This window comes from Squalius cephalus, assembly GCF_949319135.1.
Source record: "Squalius cephalus genome assembly, chromosome: 3".
NCBI lineage: Eukaryota > Metazoa > Chordata > Actinopteri > Cypriniformes > Leuciscidae > Squalius > Squalius cephalus.
Genome location: NC_137124.1, coordinates 26,824,409 through 26,844,196, shown reverse-complemented (window position 1 = coordinate 26,844,196; position 19,788 = coordinate 26,824,409). Strand labels below are relative to the sequence as shown.

The 19,788-nt window shown below is 41.1% G+C and overlaps 1 protein-coding gene across 1 annotated transcript in view; it reads right to left on the bottom strand.

Annotated features, from left to right (window-relative positions):
- The window catches only part of creb3l1 (cAMP responsive element binding protein 3-like 1), a gene marked incomplete at its 3' end in the record, with an annotated part of 67,436 nt that extends 47,781 nt beyond the window's left edge, over nt 1–19,655 (bottom strand). Inside the window, exons 1-2 of the mRNA XM_079867907.1 lie at nt 19,526–19,655; nt 19,143–19,221 (exon numbers count right to left, since the gene is read on the bottom strand). The remainder of the gene's footprint in view (nt 1–19,142; nt 19,222–19,525) is intronic.
- Nucleotides 19,656–19,788: the final 133 nt, after the last annotated feature.

Here is a 19,788-nt window from a genome sequence, read left to right as displayed (position 1 = left end):
CTCCAACAAACACATATTTTCCACTGGGGTAAACTGCACTGAGCAGTTGAATGCGCTTACTCGATCCGCCATGTTTTTTTGTTTTGAAAAGTGTCTTAATTTACCCAGAATGCATTGCAGTGTAGTCCTACTTAAGATAGTCAGAGTCTTAAGTGCTTTGTGCAATGGTCTGATTTAGATGTCTATCTGAAGTTTGACTATCTATATATCTAAGCCATAGTCAAAGTCTATCTTTGTGAAACCGGCCCCTGAACTTACTTCAGCTGGACTATGACACTATTTTCTTCTAGATCTGCTGTACAGCTGAAACAAACTTTGTTGCATTATTTTCCTGTTATCACTGTAAATCTGCTTTGAAACAATCTCTATTGTAAAAAGCACTATATAAATAAAGGTGACTTGACTTGTTTTTTTTGTTAAATGTCAATTGATAAATGAGGAATATAGTGATGTGTACTGTTCCGGACCTGGTTCCCTGAAATGCTTCGTCATGGAGTCGACGCTATAGGGGATGCCATCAGGGTCACCGTTGTCTGAAGTGTCATAGGTCGGTGTCATTGGCCGGCGACAGTCCATGACGTCACAAGCGGAGCACCTGTGAGTATAAAAGGCCGCCTGAAATACACGTCATCAGACGCAGTGTCTCGTTCTCTTCCTCAGGGAACCAGGTTGCATACATAACCTAGACCAGGGGTGCCCAATCCTGCTCCTGGCGATCGACTGTCCTGCACAGTTCATCTCCAACCCTAATCAAACACACCTGAAGCAACCAATTAAGGTCTTCAGAGCATGTCAGGATCACTTGAAAATTAAAGGCAGGTGTGTTTGAATAGGGTTGGAGATGAACTGTGCAGGACAGTCGATCGCCAGGAGCAGGATTGGGCACCCCTGACCTAGACATTCCATTTCGAAGTGGAACTTTGAAGCTGCGTCATGAAGTTTATGCTATGGGGGACCAATACCTACTATGCCATGCTGAAGGGGTGTCTGCTTCTCTAAGCTGTGAAAATACACAAACATAATAGGCATAGCATAAATTGACTCTACGGATTACTTAAGTGGAGCCAGAGCACGTCAACCCCAAGGCCGCATCCAAAATTACTCATTTAGGCTTTATAGAGGCACCATTCCATGCATAAATCTCTTAATACCGAGAGAAGATACCCAAGCATCCATGTTCTATAACAAGGTAAGTCCCAGCCTTTACAACTTTCCTCCCTCCCTTGCTGGACAGGCATCAGCCTTATAAAGTCCCAAAAGCTCTAAGGAAAAATGTCCCCTGCTATGTCAACACCTTGACAAAAGCCCTTAGGGAGTAGCCTACCAAAAGGATTATATAAACGATGACCAATTTGATATTACCACTATTTCCAGGGGGAAAATGCAGTCCATAACTTCATCAGAATGGATGCAAAACATGAGAGAGGCATGATGTAATTGCCAAAACTCTTGCCATCAGAAAACAAAAATCCCAGGGAAACCACAGGGGAGCTTTACTTAAATACCCTAGAGCAATTAGGGGAGAACGCTCATGCCATGCTTGAGCAAAGGTACCTCTCTAGGATCCAGTATGGAAAGACTCCATTCATGTATCATACTAGAGATATCTTTCACAGCACCAAACCAAAGGGGAGCATAAAACCCTACTTCAAGGCCCAACAATAGTTGGGGAGGGAGGAAAAACTAAACAGGTGAGTACAAATTACCCACCATACTTCAGTTCACCCTGACTCAACACTAATGGTTGGGTAAGCAGCTTACCAACCAAAGCATGCAAGGAGCTAAAAGAAAACCTTAGTAATTAGCCCTTCGGACTGCAATCTTCGATATTGCTGCTTCTCCAAGGGGAAGCCTAAACCCTTTATAAAGGGTGGCAAATGAGAGCAGGACATGATGCCAATTTGCCCAATAACTCCCATCACCTAGGCTCTAACTCCAAGGCAGCCGCAGGGGAAATTAGGCTCTGCTTAAAGCACAAAATGTAACTAGGGAGAGCAGCTCGTACCTCGCCTTGAGTAAAGGCACTCTACCGGAAACCCGCCATTTTTTCAAAGATGAGTGATATCCCTCAAACAATAATTAGGGAGGGAGGTAAAAAATAGAGGGAACTATACTGCTCACCTAATTTCATTAAATTCCTTTCATCAACCCTCAGGGCCATCCAAAGGGGAGATATGTCCGAACCATTATTCAGACATGGAGGCAATAAGAGAAAGGCGAGCTGCAGTTTGCCAATAACGCTTGTCTACCAACTGTAACCCCAAGGAAGCATATGCCCTTTTTAAAAACCCTATTTCTTTTAAACAAAACCTATACAACTCTTGTGAATTTAACAAGGAGGTCTAGTTTTTTTTTACTTGAGCAGAGTCTGAAGATTGAAGGAAGATAAAACAAGGCTCTATCTTGAATTATTTTTGTGCCTCCAGAGCAGGGGGTGTCCAAACTCTGTGCTTCTGACTTCTTTCTCTTTCAGACCGCTTTTTATTGGCCACACTCTCCTTCTGGCCCTGTCTCCAGCTGTCTTTTGACGGACCAAAAGTGTTGAAGGTCTTAGGCAGAGACTTGGATCGGCGTGGGATATATTTCTTGAACGCCTTTGCCTCTTTAAACTTCCCCACAACCGTTTCCAATCAACCAAGAGGTGGTCTGTAGCGGTCTATACAACAAGACTAGATACTTCAGTGAGGATGCCTTGTCCTGCGAAAGATAGCTCTTCTACAGGGGGAATCTTCATGTATCCACACTCGCATAATTCCTTCACATTCGCATAAATAGATGTTGTAAGGGAAAAATGCATGCTGTATTTGGGTGTCAAATAACAAGAACACAGAGGCACACACTTTCTGAAGCACTTGTTGCTTGATCTTTCCATTGTCTCGCCTTCAAACATGCGCTACAAACAAACAGCTCCTGAAGACAAAAAAAAGCTGATGATGTGTATTTCAGGAGCCCTTTTATACTCACAGACTTGTGACGTCATGGACAGTCGTTGGCCAATGAGAATTGGTGTGTTGGTACACATGCTTAAGGCTGGTACACATGCTGGTATTTTACCAGCGTCCCCCATAGCGTCAATTCCATGACACATTGTCAAAGTTCCACTTCAAAAGGGAATTTAAGGATTTAATCGAGGCATTTCAAGGAAGTTTAGAAAAAGTGATTACTGATATAGAGAATAACTCCCTTTGGAGTGGACTTTGTGCTTTGTAACTTTTCAGACCTACTTCATGCTCAAACAGTAACATTACAGACGTTAAGAAAAGCAAAGCACTCCCAATAGTTTTCTGTATTGATGTTCTGACATCTCGCCCAACATTTCATATGAAGGCAACATGATTTTACAATTATTTTAGTTTTTTTGGCTTTGATTCAGTGGAAGTCTGTCATTATGTGGAGGCTGAATCCTTTGGCAAAAGCAGCATTGCATTACACAGGACTCCGTCAAAGTTAATGAGACCTAACAGGTGCACTGTTAATAGCTGCACTGGTATGATCTTGCCTCTGAGGTGCCGTTCTGTGATTCTGAGCAGTGTTCAAAATCCATGACAGTCTATCTAGCAACTGTATCCATGACAACCACGCTTGCATTAAAGATCATGGGATCTGTTTGTACTGAGAGGGTCAGAGAAACTGCAGTGCAGTCAACTGCACCGTAACAAGAGCAACAGAGTAAAATACGGACAGAGGAAAGGAAACAAAAATACATTAAGGGGAGAAGAAAATATTTTGTTCATGTCAAGCATACATTTCACATATGCTGCAGTAATAATCAGTGTTTCCATGACGTCTGGAAACAGGTGACACACTGACCGTACCTGACTCATGATGTCGTGACCGTAGCTGCTAGCTGGTATCATACTTACGTAGTTTGCAAAGCAGTCCAGTGTAAGAAGAGCCAGCGGTACTATGACAACAGCTAGAGCAGGACTGATGAATGAACATTCAAGCATGAAATGAGAAGAAAAATTTACAGAGACAGAAGGAAAAAGTGGATGAAATAAAGAAGACAGAGAACAAGAGAAATTTTGTGTATTCACAAAAGATCTCATCAACAAGTGCTCAGGAGATGAACACATAATATGTAACAGGGTGTAAAAAGGAATCAAGACGGCACACGGATGGCCGCCTCGGTATGGGGAGCTCTCTAATTCTTCTGCTGTTTTTGTTTTTTTGTTCTGTTTAGTCCTTCTTTTCCTGTCAGTTTTACCAGAGGCAAACTACTGAACATTAGACAAAAAATGTCTATTATATATTTTGCTGGACATAGTCGGAGTCCTGCAAGTCCCCAAAAATGTATCATGGTTTCCACAAAAATATTAAGCCACACAATTGTTGAGTAATGGCTGCTGATATGCTAATATATTACATTTTAAATATGTAATAATACAAAATAATTATTTTAAAACTTTACTAATATTTAATAATATACTATACAACAATATTAGACTGTACAGTAATGAGAAATTGTGGGGTAAAATGTGCTAAATTATCCAAAATAATGTGTAACGTTATGAAAAATATTTCTTGACAGGTTTGTGCTATTAACCCATGCAGTCCATGGACATTTTAATACATTTCAATGTTTATTTTTAATTGCATTTTTGCTAATTTCTGTATGATAAACCATTTTGGTACTGTACTGGGTCATTTGGTCAAAATCAGTTGAGAACCACTTTTCTAATGCAAGAAATTGATTATACTGTTATGGTCAAATGGTAGGGCTAAACATTGCATCACTTGTTTAAAAATAGACTATCAATCTGTGGAGGGAAATTACATACTCCTCTGTTCTGCCTCCTCTGATTTATGCATCTTTTAGCCGGGTTGCAATGTGTGCATAACAGTGAGTCAGTCTGTTAGTCATCACCACAGCTTTTTTTTAGGGTAAAACATTTTTCTGGAAGGTTCTCGTTTTAGACAAGCACTCTTATTTATCTGAGAACAATATGAAACTGCTACAAATGCCGTTTCATAAAGGGATGAACATTTGTGTATTTGCATGTAGGGGGTGCTGTGACAAGATGAGTGAGAAAAGAAAACAATATTGTACATAGAGAAAAGAGAGAGACATAGAGAATGAGTAATAGAGACAGCTCTCTACATGCCCTAAGCCAGATACTTGGAATATTGTAACGTTTAAACAACATTATCCTGCGACCAAGACACAGTTTAATTTTAGTGCATCAAAACATGTATTCCCACAGGGTATTGCACAGTGACCTGAGATTTTCTGGATTTCTGTTAGGGGCCTGGAGATATTTGCACATAATCACATTCATACATAGATGCCATAGAAAACTGCTATCATCATTTACACCCCTCTCTTCTGTTTGCCTCCTGACTCTTTTTCACAAAAGTGTAGCTTTATAAATTGAAAACATTCTGTTTTTACAGTGTTTTTGAGCAAATAATTGCAGCCTTGGTGAACATAAAATCTTAGCAACCCCAAAATGTTGGATGGTAATGAGAATCATCATAAAAATATAATGAGAAAGACAATAGCAGAAAACATTCAATAATGAGAAACTGTGGGGTAAAATGTGTTAAATTGTCCTAAATAATGTCATCATGTACAACATTCTAGGATTGCTATATTACGTTTAATAGGTTTTATACATTATATAAACATTCAATATGTCCTCTTTGCCCAGCAATAGTTATCAGGGTTAAAAGATTTGTTTTGCCCTCTGGAAACGAAGCAGAGTAGAATTCAATGCAATTCAGAAAATGTTATTATAAATGATAATTGTTATTAAGAAATTAAATCCTTGCAAATCCATGAAGTTTGTTTCATATTGGTTGTATGAATGCTGAGTTTAAGAGCTGTGCACATAGTTTAAGGGTGGTAGAATTAGTGTAACCATGTTTAGTGTGCATTAGAGTGACACTGAGCTGTTTGCCACTGGTGCCTATACTGTGACTGTGTGTGTCACGGAGCCATCTACGTCAGTGGTTCTCAACTCCAGTCCTCGGGACCCGCTGCTCTGCACATTTTGTATGTCTCCCTTATTTAACACACCTGAATCAGATCATCAGCTCGTTAAGAGAGACTCCATGAACTGAACTGAGTGTGTCAGATAAGAGAGACATACAAAATGTGCAGAGCAACGGGTCCCGAGGACTGGAGTTGAGAACCACTGATCTACGTCATCACTCCCACCCACTCCACCCGATCATTACACCAGATCACAGTCACCTGATTTCTAATCACCGGCACCTGCACGTCATGATTGCACTCACTACTTCAGTCACAGTCTCCCGCACCTCAGTGTCTGGTCTCGTCTCTCGACGCTACAGACTCACCTTAACTGAAGACCAACCTGAAGATACTTACCTGTTGTCCTGTGGTTTCCTTCATCCATCGTCCATCGTCCTGTGTTCCTTCGTCATTGTGTTCATCAGTATTCTACTAAGACATTGTTTCACAGTCAGCTAAGTGTTCACCATATCTGCTTTATTATCATTGCACTCAAGTTATCCTGCATCGCTCACTCTGCACTTCAATAAACTTGTTATTTGTTTACATCTGCCTTGTCTGCCTTTCTATGGATGTGACAGAAGACCAGACCATCACAATGTAGAGCACGAGCACGGATGTCACGGATCCCTTCGTTGAGTTGGTGAACGCAGTTCGTCAATCATTTCCTCCACCACCCAGCACTTCTTCACCTGCTGCCTCTGCCAGTCCCATGGCCCGACCAGCGACATACTGCGGCGAGGTGGAGGATTGCAGCGGGTTTATCCTTCAGTTCAATCTACACTTCGAGATGCAACCCCATCTGTATACCACCGATCGAGCGCGTATTGTGTTCGTAATCTCACTTCTCTCCGGTCGAGCCCTTCAGTGGGCTCAAGCGCTGTGGCAAGCGGAAGTTCCCGTGACCAAGTCGTTATCAGCATTTCTTCTGCATTTCAAGGAAGTCTTCGGTCAAACCACGTCCTCTCTAACCGTCCATGATCAGCTCTTTAACCTTCAACAAGGTACACGATCGGTGGGATCCTATGCCCTGCAATTTTGCACACTCGCCGTGGCAAGCGGATGGAATGAAGTGGCTCTCCTCACAGCCTATCGCCGAGGTCTAGATCCTGAGATTCGTTCACTGATGGTTATACATGATGATAACATGGGGTTAGAGAACTTCATCCAGAAATTGATCCGAGTTTCCCAACGACTTTCTGCTTGTTCATCATTCCAACCCGCTTTGCATCATCGTGGATGCATATGTCACTTCTCCCCCACCATGAGGCTCCGCATCGGCTGCCTGCATTCCAAGGAGATCTCGTTTTTGGTGTTGGAAGGATCCACCGCGGACATCATCCTGGGACGCCCGTGGATGCTCCAACACGAACCTCGGATAATCTGGATTACTGGTGAGATTCTCCAGTGGGGTACCTCCTGTCATCAGACCTGTTTAACCCCCGTGATCAAGGTTCCTCGTCCTTCCTTTCTTTCCAGTTCTACCACTTCGTCTATCGTCGTCAATTCCACTACCATCGAGAGTCCAGAGTCTGACAAGAAGATGGAGATTCCTCCAGAGTACCGGGCGTTCCAGGATGTGTTCAGCAAGTGGTTGGCAAATTACCACCTCATCGGCCATGGGACTGTGCCATCGACCTGCTACCTGGGGCGACTCTACCCAAAGGTCGAGTCTATCCCCTGTCCATCCCGGAGCAGAAGGCCATGGAAGAGTACATCAAGAAGGCACTTCGCCAGGATTTCATCCGCCCTTCAACGTCCCCTGCCGCTTCCAGTTTCTATTTTGTGGCGAAGAAGGAAGGAGGCTTGCGGCCCTGCATCGACTCTCAACTCTCAATTCACAGACCATCAACTACAGTTATCCCCTTCCTCTGGTCCCCTCAGCCCTGGAACAACTACGTGGTGCCTGTATATTCTCCAAGCTAGAACTACGAAGTGCCTACAATTTAATTTGCATCCGTAAGGGTGACGAATGGAAGACGGCCTTCATGACGCACTCTGGGCACTATGAATACACGGTCATGCCCTATGGTCTGTCCAATGCTCCTTCAGTCTTCCAAGGTTACATGAACGAAATACTCCGAGACTTCCTCCATCAGTTTGTCATTGTCTATATCGACGATATCCTGATATTCTCCAAGAACCTCACTGAACATCGGCACCACGTGAAACAGGTTCTCCAGCGCCTCAGGGAACAACATCTCTATCTGAAGCTAGAGAAATGTGAGTTCCACACTTCTACAGTTCACTTTCTCGGGTACATCATTGACCAACGAGGCATCCAGATGGACCAGAGGAAGGTGGACACAATCCGGACCTGGCCTCAACCAACAACCATCAAAGAACTACAGAGATTCCTTGGATTTGCAAATTTCTACCGCAGATTCATCCATAACTACAGTCTTCTCAGCTCTCCTCTGACTTCACTCCTCAAGACCCGGCCCAAGTCTCTGTCCTGGAATCCAGAAGCCACCACCGCCTTTGCCACTCTCAAGGACACCTTCGACACCGCTCCCATCCTCACCCATCCAGATCCAGAATTGCCATTCACCGTGGAGGTGGATGCTTCCTCCACAGGGGTGGAAGCGGTGCTCTCACAGTGGCAGGGGAACCCTCCTTTACTCCATCTATGTGCCTTCTACTCTAAAAAGCTGTCCCCGGCGGAGCAGAACTATGACATCAGCAACAGAGAGCTGAGGAGTGGAGACATTGGCTGGAGGGAGCTAAACACAAGTTTGAAGTCATCACTGATCATCGAAATCTAGAATACCTCAGAGAAGCTCGTCGTCTCAATCCACGCCAAGCCAGATGGTCCCTCTTCTTCACGAGGTTCGACTTCCTAGTTACCTACCGACCTGGATATAAGAATTCCAAAGCTGATGCTCTTTCACGTCTCCATCAACCTGATCCAGAACCTACCAATCCTGAGACCATCCTCCCTCCAGCCATGATCGTCAGTCCCATCCTCTGGTCTTTAGATAAAGACATTCGAATTGCTACTCAAGCAGAACCTGCTCCGCTGGGAGGTCCAGAAGGGTGCATCTACGTACCTACATCTTGCCGTCTGCCCCTTCTGGACTCAGCTCACACCTCTCCGGGCTCTGGATACCTAGGTAGCCAGCAAACCCTCTCGCTCCTCAGTCAACGCTACTGGTGGCCCTCTATGGCCCAAGATATCTCCCGATATCTCAAGGGTTGCTTAGTCTGTGCCATCACCAACACTCCCTGTCGACTGCCCGCTGGCAAACTGGTTCCATTACCCATCCCTCATTGTCCATGGTCCCATCTGGAAATTGACTTTATGACTGACCTTCCACCCTCAGAGTCCAATACCTGCATCTTTGTCATTGTCGACAGATTCTCCAAAGCCTGCAAGCTAATCCCTCTCAGAGGATTACCCACAGCCTTCGAAGCAGTCGAAGCACTCTTCCAAAACGTCTTCCGTCATTTTGGTCTCCCTGAGGAGTATCCGACCGAGGTCCTCAGTTTATCTCCGGTGTCTGGAAAGCTTTTTTCAAGCTCCTTGGAGTCTCCATCAGTCCTCTGGTTATCATCCTCAGATCAACTGCCAGACTGAGCACAAGATCCAAGAGATCGGGAGGTACTTGAGGTCATACTGCCGCCAGAACCAGAACAGCTGGAACCGATTCCTTCCCTGGGCGGAATATGTCCAGAATTCTCTCCGCCAGTCTGGTTGACTGGACTCGCGTCATTTCAATGCATCCTAGGATATCAGCCTCCCCTGTTTCCCTGGTCCGGTGAACCAACAGAGGTTCCAGCTGTTAATCACTGGTTTGAGCAGAGCGAGAGGGTGTGGGACTCAGCTCACGTCCATCTACAACAGGCAGTGCGAAGACACACCACACAAGCCAACGCCAGAAGACCAGAGACACCCCAATACCAACCTGGACAAAAGGTATGGTTGTCCACCCGAGATATCCGTCTTCGCCTGCCCTGTCGTAAGCTGAGTCCCCACTACATAGGTCTATTTACCATCCAGAGGCAGCTCAACGACATCACCAACCGGCTCAACCTACCTGCACAGTACCGTATTTCTCCATCCTTTCACGTTTCACTGTTAAAACCCTATTCTGAACCCTTGTCTCCTCCCCTCACAGAACCCGGTGAACCTGACGTACCTCCTCCTCCTGAAGTCGCGGAAGAAGAACTCATCTACAGAGTCCAATCCATCATCAACTCGCGAAGACGGGGCAATCAACTAGAGTACCTAGTCGACTGGGAGGGGTACGGCCCAGAAGAGCGTTCCTGGGTAGCCTGTGATGACATACTTGACCCCTCCTTATTAACCCAGTTTCATCAAGATCATCCCACTCGTCCTGCACCCAGAGGTCATGGTCGTCCCCGTCGTCGCAGTTTCCGGTCGTCTGGAGCCGACCGTGCGTCAGCACTTTTACGTCATGACGTTTCACAGTCAGCTAAGTGTTCACCATATCTGCTTTATTATCATCGCACTCAAGTTATCCTGCATCGCTCACTCTGCACTTCAATAAACTTGTTATTTGTTTACATCTGCCTTGTCTGCCTTTCTATGGATGTGACAGTGTGGAAACACTTATCGGGTCTAATTCATCCACGGCACAGTGAGACATATAGGATCAACAGATGACAGACAAATGTGGGATCATCAACAGTCCTGAATAATGTTTCAGATTTACAATTTGGTGTACATGTTCATGTGTTTGCTTGTGTATAATTCAGCAAAACATACAGAATACAGCGAGATTCCTGCGCTCATTTGTTGTGTTTTGATTACGGCTGGGAATCACAGGGTACCTCACGATACGATACGATACATGGTTCACGATACCAATAATATCACGATACAGCAATTCTGCGATAATCATTATATTGCTAGACAATCCTATGATACATCACGATATCTGTCTAACTATGAAAAGAAAATGCCCATGAAAAGGTTAAGTGCAGTTTTTCTCTCTTTATTCAAGTTCAAACTAAACAGCACAAAAAGTTTTTCAGTCTGTAAATTAAATTGAACATTTTAAGTAAATTAAACATTTTCAATGAGATCAGGGTTATGGCGTTGCAAGTGGCTTTGCATTTTTGTGGTATTACCCATGCACTTTACTTTTACAAGGCAGTTCTCGGATATCGCATACTCTTTGTCGATTTTGTTTGTCCCATCAATGGTAAAAAACACTTAAGTGGGTCCAGACTTTGGACTTAAGTGGCTGGGGCATCTGTTATTTTACTTTCTCTGCTGTCCGCCATCCCATTAAAAAACTCTTTTTCTTATGCTAGTTAATTTACATTCACGTTTCCCTCATTCATGTGTTGAGCGCCACCTCGAGGAGCCATGAAGTAGCAACGCTGGGAGCAGGGAAATCTATTTAGACCACCTTATTTTATTAACTAAAATATCGACATTTGATGCCAGTGTACGAATTCTCGTATCGCACGGAGAAGGACAACGATATATTGCCCTATCGATATTTTGTCCCACCCCTAGTTTTGATTTCATTAAAATGGGGGAAATGCATTTGACAGAAAAAGCATGTTTGCTAAAATGTCACCACATATATTTGCAAGATCTACAAAGTGTGTATAATATCTAGTTGTCCAATATTATGTTAAATCACGGTGTACAGTGTGGTTTTGTGTTCAGCACATATATCATTGTGTGAGTTTAATTATTGTGTTCTGTGTTTATGTGTGTTTGATCAGTGTGATAATGTGAATGTAATCATCAGCAGGACAGAGCCAGATCAGACTCAGAGGTCACAGAATGCGCTGTGAGGGGATGACCTTTTCATTTGTGTGTGGATGCGTGTGATCCTGACATTTTCCTATGACGCCTGTGAGAAAGGTGCAGTTTGATAAACACACTCACCAACTGAAGCGGATCTCAATGAATCTCACATAAACAACATGGAATATTCTAATGTGACTTTGTCACTGGGGGGGGGGGGTAAGAGACAAGTGACTCATCTAACAGACCTCTGGAATTGAAATATCATACCTTAAAAACACTAGGTTTATTCCAATTGCTCTTATAAACAAGTTATCAAGTGACAAACATGACAAAATATATTAAAATAATTTAACAATTATGTTTTATATATTTTAATTAAGATATTTGTATGTATTAAAAACATAGTTTTGATTTTGTTAAAGGTAAAACAATATATTGTTTTTAATAAATATACACATTACACACACATAATAATTGCATTATAGTAAATTATTGTTATACGTATACATGAATGGTATACATATACTTTGCCACCACAAGAATAATTTAAATTTTTAAATATATTAAACTAGAAAACAGTTATTTTAAATTGTAATAATATTTAACATTAATATTACTGGTTTTACTTTATTTTTGATCAAATAAATGTTGCCCTGGTGAGCATTAGAGACTTTTTAAATATATATATATATATATATATATATATAAAAAAAAATCATAGTTATTCCACTTTTCCATTTAGCTGTTTATGTGTGTGGGGACCCTGTGAATCGGAACACAGCTAAATGGAAAAGTGTGAGCCTCAGTTTTTGAACAAAAAGTGTGTGTTATGTTCAGAGTCTTATGTGTGTGTGCTTTCCGCTGGAGTGAATTCCCTCTTCTGTCCAAATTCTTCATTGTCTAAGATGCACACCTTACATGCCCTCTCCTTCTCTCTCTCTCTCTCTCTCTGTATCTTTTACTCTCTGAGGTTTACTTGTTATTTCGGTCAGAAGCCAAAATGAGACGCTTTAGGCAGCAACCCCAGCAGCAGCCAGCAATAAGAGGTATATTTATATCAATCCATGGGGTCAGTGTGTCTGCCTGTCTGAAAGAAAGAGAGAAGGGTGTGTCTACTCTCTGCTCCCACAGTCCTGTTCAACAGCAGCACTACCATACACTCTTCTGAGGGTGGAGAACTGAGCACACGGCCACACGGTTCTGATGTGGTGTGTGTGTGTGTGTGTTGGGGGGAGTGGGATAATAGCAGAAGACTGGGGGGCTGGTCTGTATGAGCAGGCTGAAACCCCCACTGAAGCAGCACTGCACACTGACCCAGAAACAGTCTACTTCACTCTGAGCTCTGTCATTTTCCTAAGTGATTCACAAACCACAATGTCCACCAAACCATGAGAATAATCCTTAAAATAATAAAGCTATGGCTCCCTTTTTAATCAAGGCATTGTGTTCCATTCCTCTTTTAGTTCAGTGATAGTTTTTTTCCTTCATTTCACAGCATGATGAAAGTGGTGTCTGGATTTCGGTAACTTAAATTAGGTTTCTGTCTAGTTTTACTGGACATTTTACTGTAATATAACCGTATTTAGCTGTTATCAAATCATATGTGAATCTCTTCCGCACGGGTCGTCTGCTTAAAAAACTATGGAGTCTATGTAAACATGTACACACTCACAAATTAACTGAAACAAACTGATTAGAATTGAAATCATTATAATAATTAAGTGTTTTGAAAGAGTTACTTGAGACAATTAAATTTGTTGCCATGACAAAGCCAACATACCGTTATTATCCAAACTTCAAATCTCTAATTATATATTCAAAACTACATAAGCCCTTAATTACTTTCAACCTCAATAGCCTTTCGCAATCTTAGTTTTATACCTCTTTTCCCTGCACACCAATCGGTCCACACAATGTTCAGCAGCTAACAATGCTATTTAATCTCCCCGAAGCATTCGATTACATGTGTAACATTGCAATGTGCTTTGAGGAAGCACTATGATCTATTATGACAAACTCCTCTGCGTATGGTGTGTGAGGTCTGGAGATTTTTATTTGAAGTCTGGTCTTGTCTGATCTGGTTTCTTCATCAGTGTGCTGCAAACAAATGTAGATGAACTCAGCACGAGTCTGGGCAACATTTAGGAACAGATGGAGAGATGACTAGTAATAAAGCTATCAGCTCTCTTTACACTCACACACCACACAGATGTACCTGACTATTCTGCAATGTTATGATTCAGACTTTCCCTCTTCTTTTCAGGACGGTATAAGCTACAGTGCCATTTTTTGTGAGGGTGTGCATGATTACTCCCAGATAGCAAGACGGACATAACTCACAAAGTGTGCCTGTTAAATCCACAACATTAACACAAATGCACATACATCTACACACACAATCTATACCAGTTGCCCTTGTTGTATATTAGCACACACTGACATGACCCAATGTGTCACCCCTGTAAAATGAGTCAGAAATGATTCCCTCAAGAGGGATCCCTGGCCTCACAGCATATTCCTCAGGGATGCCTGAGGTCTGCCCAAGTCATCAGGACTGTCTCGCTGCTCTTATTATGGTCATTTTATTCAGAAATCGAAGGACTGGACTGGAAAGATTAAATATTTTTGAACAGTAGAAATAGAACAAAGTGATCATTTTTATCTAATGCAGAATACATAAAAAATGTTAAGTGGTAAACAACAAACACACACAGACACCTAGACATGCACATGCAAGCATTAATGAAAAACATCCAGAAATGCAAAGAAAGAAAGAAAGAAAGAAAGAAAGAAAGAAAGAAAGAAAGAAAGAAAGAAAGAAAGAAAGAAAGAAAGAAAGAAAGAACTGATAACTGAATGTTTAGAAGCAATTTGTTCTAGCAGAAACATGCACAAGCGATGTGTCAGTTTCCATGTGAAGAATTAGAATGATTTCATATTCTGGGTTTTGTGTGTGTGTGTGTGTGTGTGTGTGTGTGTGTGTGTGTGTGTGTGTGTGTGTGTGTGTGTGTGTGTGTGTGTGTGTGTGTGTGTGTGTGTCTGATTGTTATCCAAAAACCACTTCACAGCAGCCTTTCCCATTTGAATTTCAAACATACATCTTGTAAAGAGTTTTAGCTATTGGGATTTATATTCATTAAGTCTGCTGCAAACATTAAGGATGAAATATGAGTAATTTAATTGTGCCCTAAAATTCACACAATTCACAGTGGAAAATCTCTGGGGAATTGCTGGCATTGGTAAGAATCCTGCCGGCTACAGTTTTAAAATGTTCTGTGGGAGGCTAATTCGTGCATTGGCATAGCAGAGTTTCTGTAGAACTGTTTCTATTTTAGTGTAATAATCCACAGGTTAGACTCCCTTATATGATTCTTAGATCAAGTAAATAATTGGTGAAAAATGTTTTTGGTGAAAATATAGCCAAAGATTTACCTCACTGTTGTAGTGTTTCTATTCTATTAAATAGTAAGCACTTTAAACTCTTCGTATGTTTCTTAAAGAAAACGTGATGAAGCACACAATCATTGGCAATTTAAATAAATTATTTTCTAAGAATTCAAAATTCAGAATTCTTAACCAAACTTGCATTACATTTTATGTTTAAGGAATACATTTAATTAGAAATATTAAGTGGATGAATTCAACTCCAAAAAGCTGTTTCCTTATTATTTTACAGTGTAGCTCATCACCATTCATTGTTTTTCTTTTTTTGTACTTTTGTTACAGTTTTAGTTCTTGTCCTGCAATCATGACAAAATACACTACAAACCATACTTCAACTAAAAAGAAAATGAGTAACAAAAAAAGAGAAACAAAGCAAGCAAGCAGGCAGACAGTGATTACAGGGTATATAAGAGACAGAAACATACAGTATGCAAAAAAGGGCCATGTGGTAGGCAAGATGGAAGGAAACCATCTCTTTTCCTAATTCTATCTCTCCTTTTCTCTGTGTGTGTAGTAAGGTCAGAGGGTTTGGGTCAGTGAATGGAGTTCAGAGTGAAGGATGTGGTCATCCTGATGAGAGGTTTAAAGGAGAACTCCAGTCAATTTTAACATTGAGCTCATTTTTTTGTAAATTTGGAGTGCTGTCAGTACAGAGAACAACGACAAAAATCGGTGTTGCCTACACCGTGTTATCCTCTTTTTAAAATTTGCACCCTGTTGACTTCAATGGGGCAAGTTTTAAACCTGCTTTTAGCCTCTTAACATCCTTGATGTGTCATTACAAGTGCCCAGCCAATGTGAGTGATTCCTTCAGAGTGAATCTGACTGCAGTAGATGTGAAAGATATGAATAAAAATTTTGTTTATTCAGCCAGCGCACATACCTGTATTTACATCCTGTTTTCGGTTGAAGTCCACAGTAGTCGATTGTCGAGTTCACGCACATAGGTTTAGTACGTACGATCATGCGCCCGAACTCGACAATCGACTACTGTGGACTTCAACCGAAAACAGGATGTAGATACAGGTATGAGCGCTGGCTGAAATAACATAATTTTTATTCATATCTTTCACATCTACTGCAGTCAGATTCACCGTGTTCACTCTGAAGGAATCACTCACATTGGCTGTGCACTTGTAATGACACATCAAGGATGTTAAGAGGCTAAAAGCAGGTTTAAAACTTGCCCCATTGAAGTCAACAGGGTGCAAATTTTAAAAAGAGGATAACACGGTGTAGGCAACACCGATTTTTGTCGTTGTTCTCTGTACTGACAGCACTCCAAATTTACAAAAAAATGAGCTCAATGTTAAAATTGACCGGAGTTCTCCTTTATGGCAGCAGTGATACTGTGGACAGCTAGTATCTTCAGCATAGATGTCAGATCACAGCACTCTCAGCAGCTGAACGCAGCTTTGCTTACTCTGTGCCACTCAAATTAACACCACACATATCTCTCTCACTACAGCAGTCTAGTTAGAGGAAAATATGTTTCTGCTCATTACGTCGTGATGCTGTTTCTGGGTCCAAGCCTAAGTGAGAATACTATCTCAACAGCCCTTTATGAGCACTAAAAAACTCACAGTTTACACTACAGTCTCCAGGCTCACGGAGTCACGGACACCAATATCTTAATGATTCTGGAAAGATAATTCACTGTCTGGCCAACTGAGATTTCGCTATGGAGATAAAGGTTAGGATCATGATTTTTTGGTAGTACTACAGCTGATATGGTTAGATTATGTTATTCTGTCTTTTATTTTGAAATTCTGTCCTGTTTCCTTTTGTTCCTGTTTCCCCGCTCTGTTTGGTTTCAGTTTCCCTAATTACTGATTATGTCCTCATTTGTTTCTGTGGTTACTTAAGTTTATCACCTGGGTCTCTTTATGCTTGTCATTTTCTCCCTGTTCAATTCAATACCTTGCTGGTTCTCGTCTATGTTGATTTGGTTGTTCATCTATGCTATTACTTCTGTGATCTCCAGTGTGTTCCTAGTCTGTTCTTTAATAAAGTGTTTTGTTTTGGACTTTCCTTCGTTGTGCGCTCATTACAGCCAATCGTGACAACAACAGCATACTGTGTGTATATACACCTTTTGCTTAGGATCTGATAGAGCATTCAGGTCTGGACTCTGGAAATGATGCCACGTCACGTCAGATATCAGAATAGAACAGAATATGTATTGCCAAACAGACGGTGACATTAAATTTGTATAGGGTACACAAACATTTAAAAGTCTGAGACTTTAAGACTGGATTTATCTGATGAATAATATTTTGAATTATTTGAATAATAATATGTTAAGAAACTTAAATATAGTTAAAACTGTAATATTGTGAAAAATTATAATTTGAAATAACTGTTGTCTACAGTAATATATTTTAAAATGTAATTTATTACTGTGATGTCAAAGCTGAATTTTCAGCATCATTACTGCAGTCTTCAGTGTCACATGATTCTTCAGAAAGAAACTTTTCTTATTATTACCACATTTTAAACAAAACTGTGCTGCTTGATGTGTTTGTGGAAACCATTATACATTTTTTTCAGGATTATTTGATGAACAGAAAATTCAATAGAATAGTGTTTATTTGAAATAGAAATCTTTTGTAACATTATAAACATGTATAAAATGTAACTTTTTATTAATTTAATGCATCCTTGCTGAATAAAAGTATTAAAAAGTTTAAAAAAATCGTACTGACCCTAAACTTTTGAACGGTAGAGTATATTATACTGCACAATGTGATACAAAACACTCTATACAATACAGTACACAAACTGATATAGTCAGATTATAAATAGATGCACTATAACAGCTATTGGAAAGACTGATCTTTATTGATAAGGGGTTTTAGTATGTTGTTTGTTATGGTGTCTGCGTTGATATTCGTCACCTGTATAATGCCTGTCTTAAATACATTGTTTGGGAATAAGATGCAAAGCACCTTATCATGCGTCCTTTCATTAACACTGAGAGCCTCCTTTGCTCTTTAGTTTATGTAAACACATGTTGACAAAAAGAATGTCTGACTCAGTTTCTGGCAGCATGGGACTTCCTGATAAATGGAGTCTTGTTTAGATCAGTCACCTCGGATTAGTCTGGAGGTGCAGTGTAAAATCCAATATTATACTCTATCAATGTCTTTCACAAAGATCACAGACGCAACAGCCAATCACAATCAGCCAGAGAGGAAATATGAGGTCTAATGACACAAGAGCTGAAGAGGATGAGTCACTGACTGCCAGCTGATGTTTCATTGTGTTAGATGAAATAAGAAAGCTAGAGGCTGCTGAGGATTCTGATGGCTGCCCTCGTGCACTGCTGTGCAATGGATAGTATAGGGTCGAGAAGGGTCGAGTGAGTCCCCATGAAATCAAAATTGAAAATTCTTTTTTATGGAGTATTGCAGTATTTATTATAAATGATTCATCGGTGCACATCATTATTTATTTATTTCTTTTTAATTCATGTGCTCTCATAATTTTCAATCAAAATAATAACCCCTCCCTCTTGCAACGACATCAGCTGTGTCCGAAATCACATGCGTAGCCTACCTACTATATAGTAGGCGAAAAACTATGTGACAAAAGTATGTCCGAATTCACAGTACTCATAAACACACTGAGTGACTGAGTAGACACATACTGTTTTTCGCCTACTATATAGTAGGGAAGTTTGCAGCCATCTCTTCTCTGATTATGTGTTTAATGGTGCGAGGGCGGGACAACCTGTCACTCACATGAGATCACAGCAGCAAACCACAACCATCCAATCAATTCCCAATGGACAAAATCAAGTCCCACCCTACATTTTTTCTGGTTTGAGAAGCCAGCTATACCCAACATAAGGGAAGAAAAGATTGTGTATTCCCAGATACATAAGCACTTTGGTAAGAAAGTGTCGTTTATGCATCTCTATGTAATGTAAAGGCAATGAATCAGTATGCATAGCATATCCCAGAATAGTAAAAAACTACTTTCACTGACCTCACTCCTGGAAATGTGTGGATTATATAAGATCAATACACAGCCAGCCTCAACTCATCCTGCCTCCAAATAAAGAGTGCTAGGAAAAGAAACAGAGGAACATCAGAGAAGAGCTCTGACTGTAATTAAACACACACATGGAAAGCAATGATACAATTACATTCATTAGAACATCAGTAGCTGGTTTGCCATTATTTTCAGCTTTTTGTTTACATTTTCAACCACAACAGAAGATATTTTTCTTTGGTAAAATGCTCTGCTCTCATCTCCCATATTACTTTCAACTGCTTCAGCATGTTATGTTCGCACCGTCTCGACAGTGATGTCACTCTTCTGCTCTGTATTTCATTATTAAATGGATGTAAAAATGTTGAGGTTCGTACTTCCTGTTCTTTTTGTGCAGAGTGATAATTCAAAGCGAACTGCGATGACTCAGTGGTGCTGATGACGAAGAGTGTGGACCAGTTTAGGAGGCAAAGGCCTAGAAAAGAAAACGGTGCTGAGAGAGCAGGATTGATCGCTCACAAACACAGCGCTCTGTCTCCCCCTGCCGGTCACTCCTCATAACTCACGCCACTAGACAACTGGTCGCATTTCTGGTAGTTACTGACATCAAATAAAGAAAAATAATTGTGGCAAGTAAAAA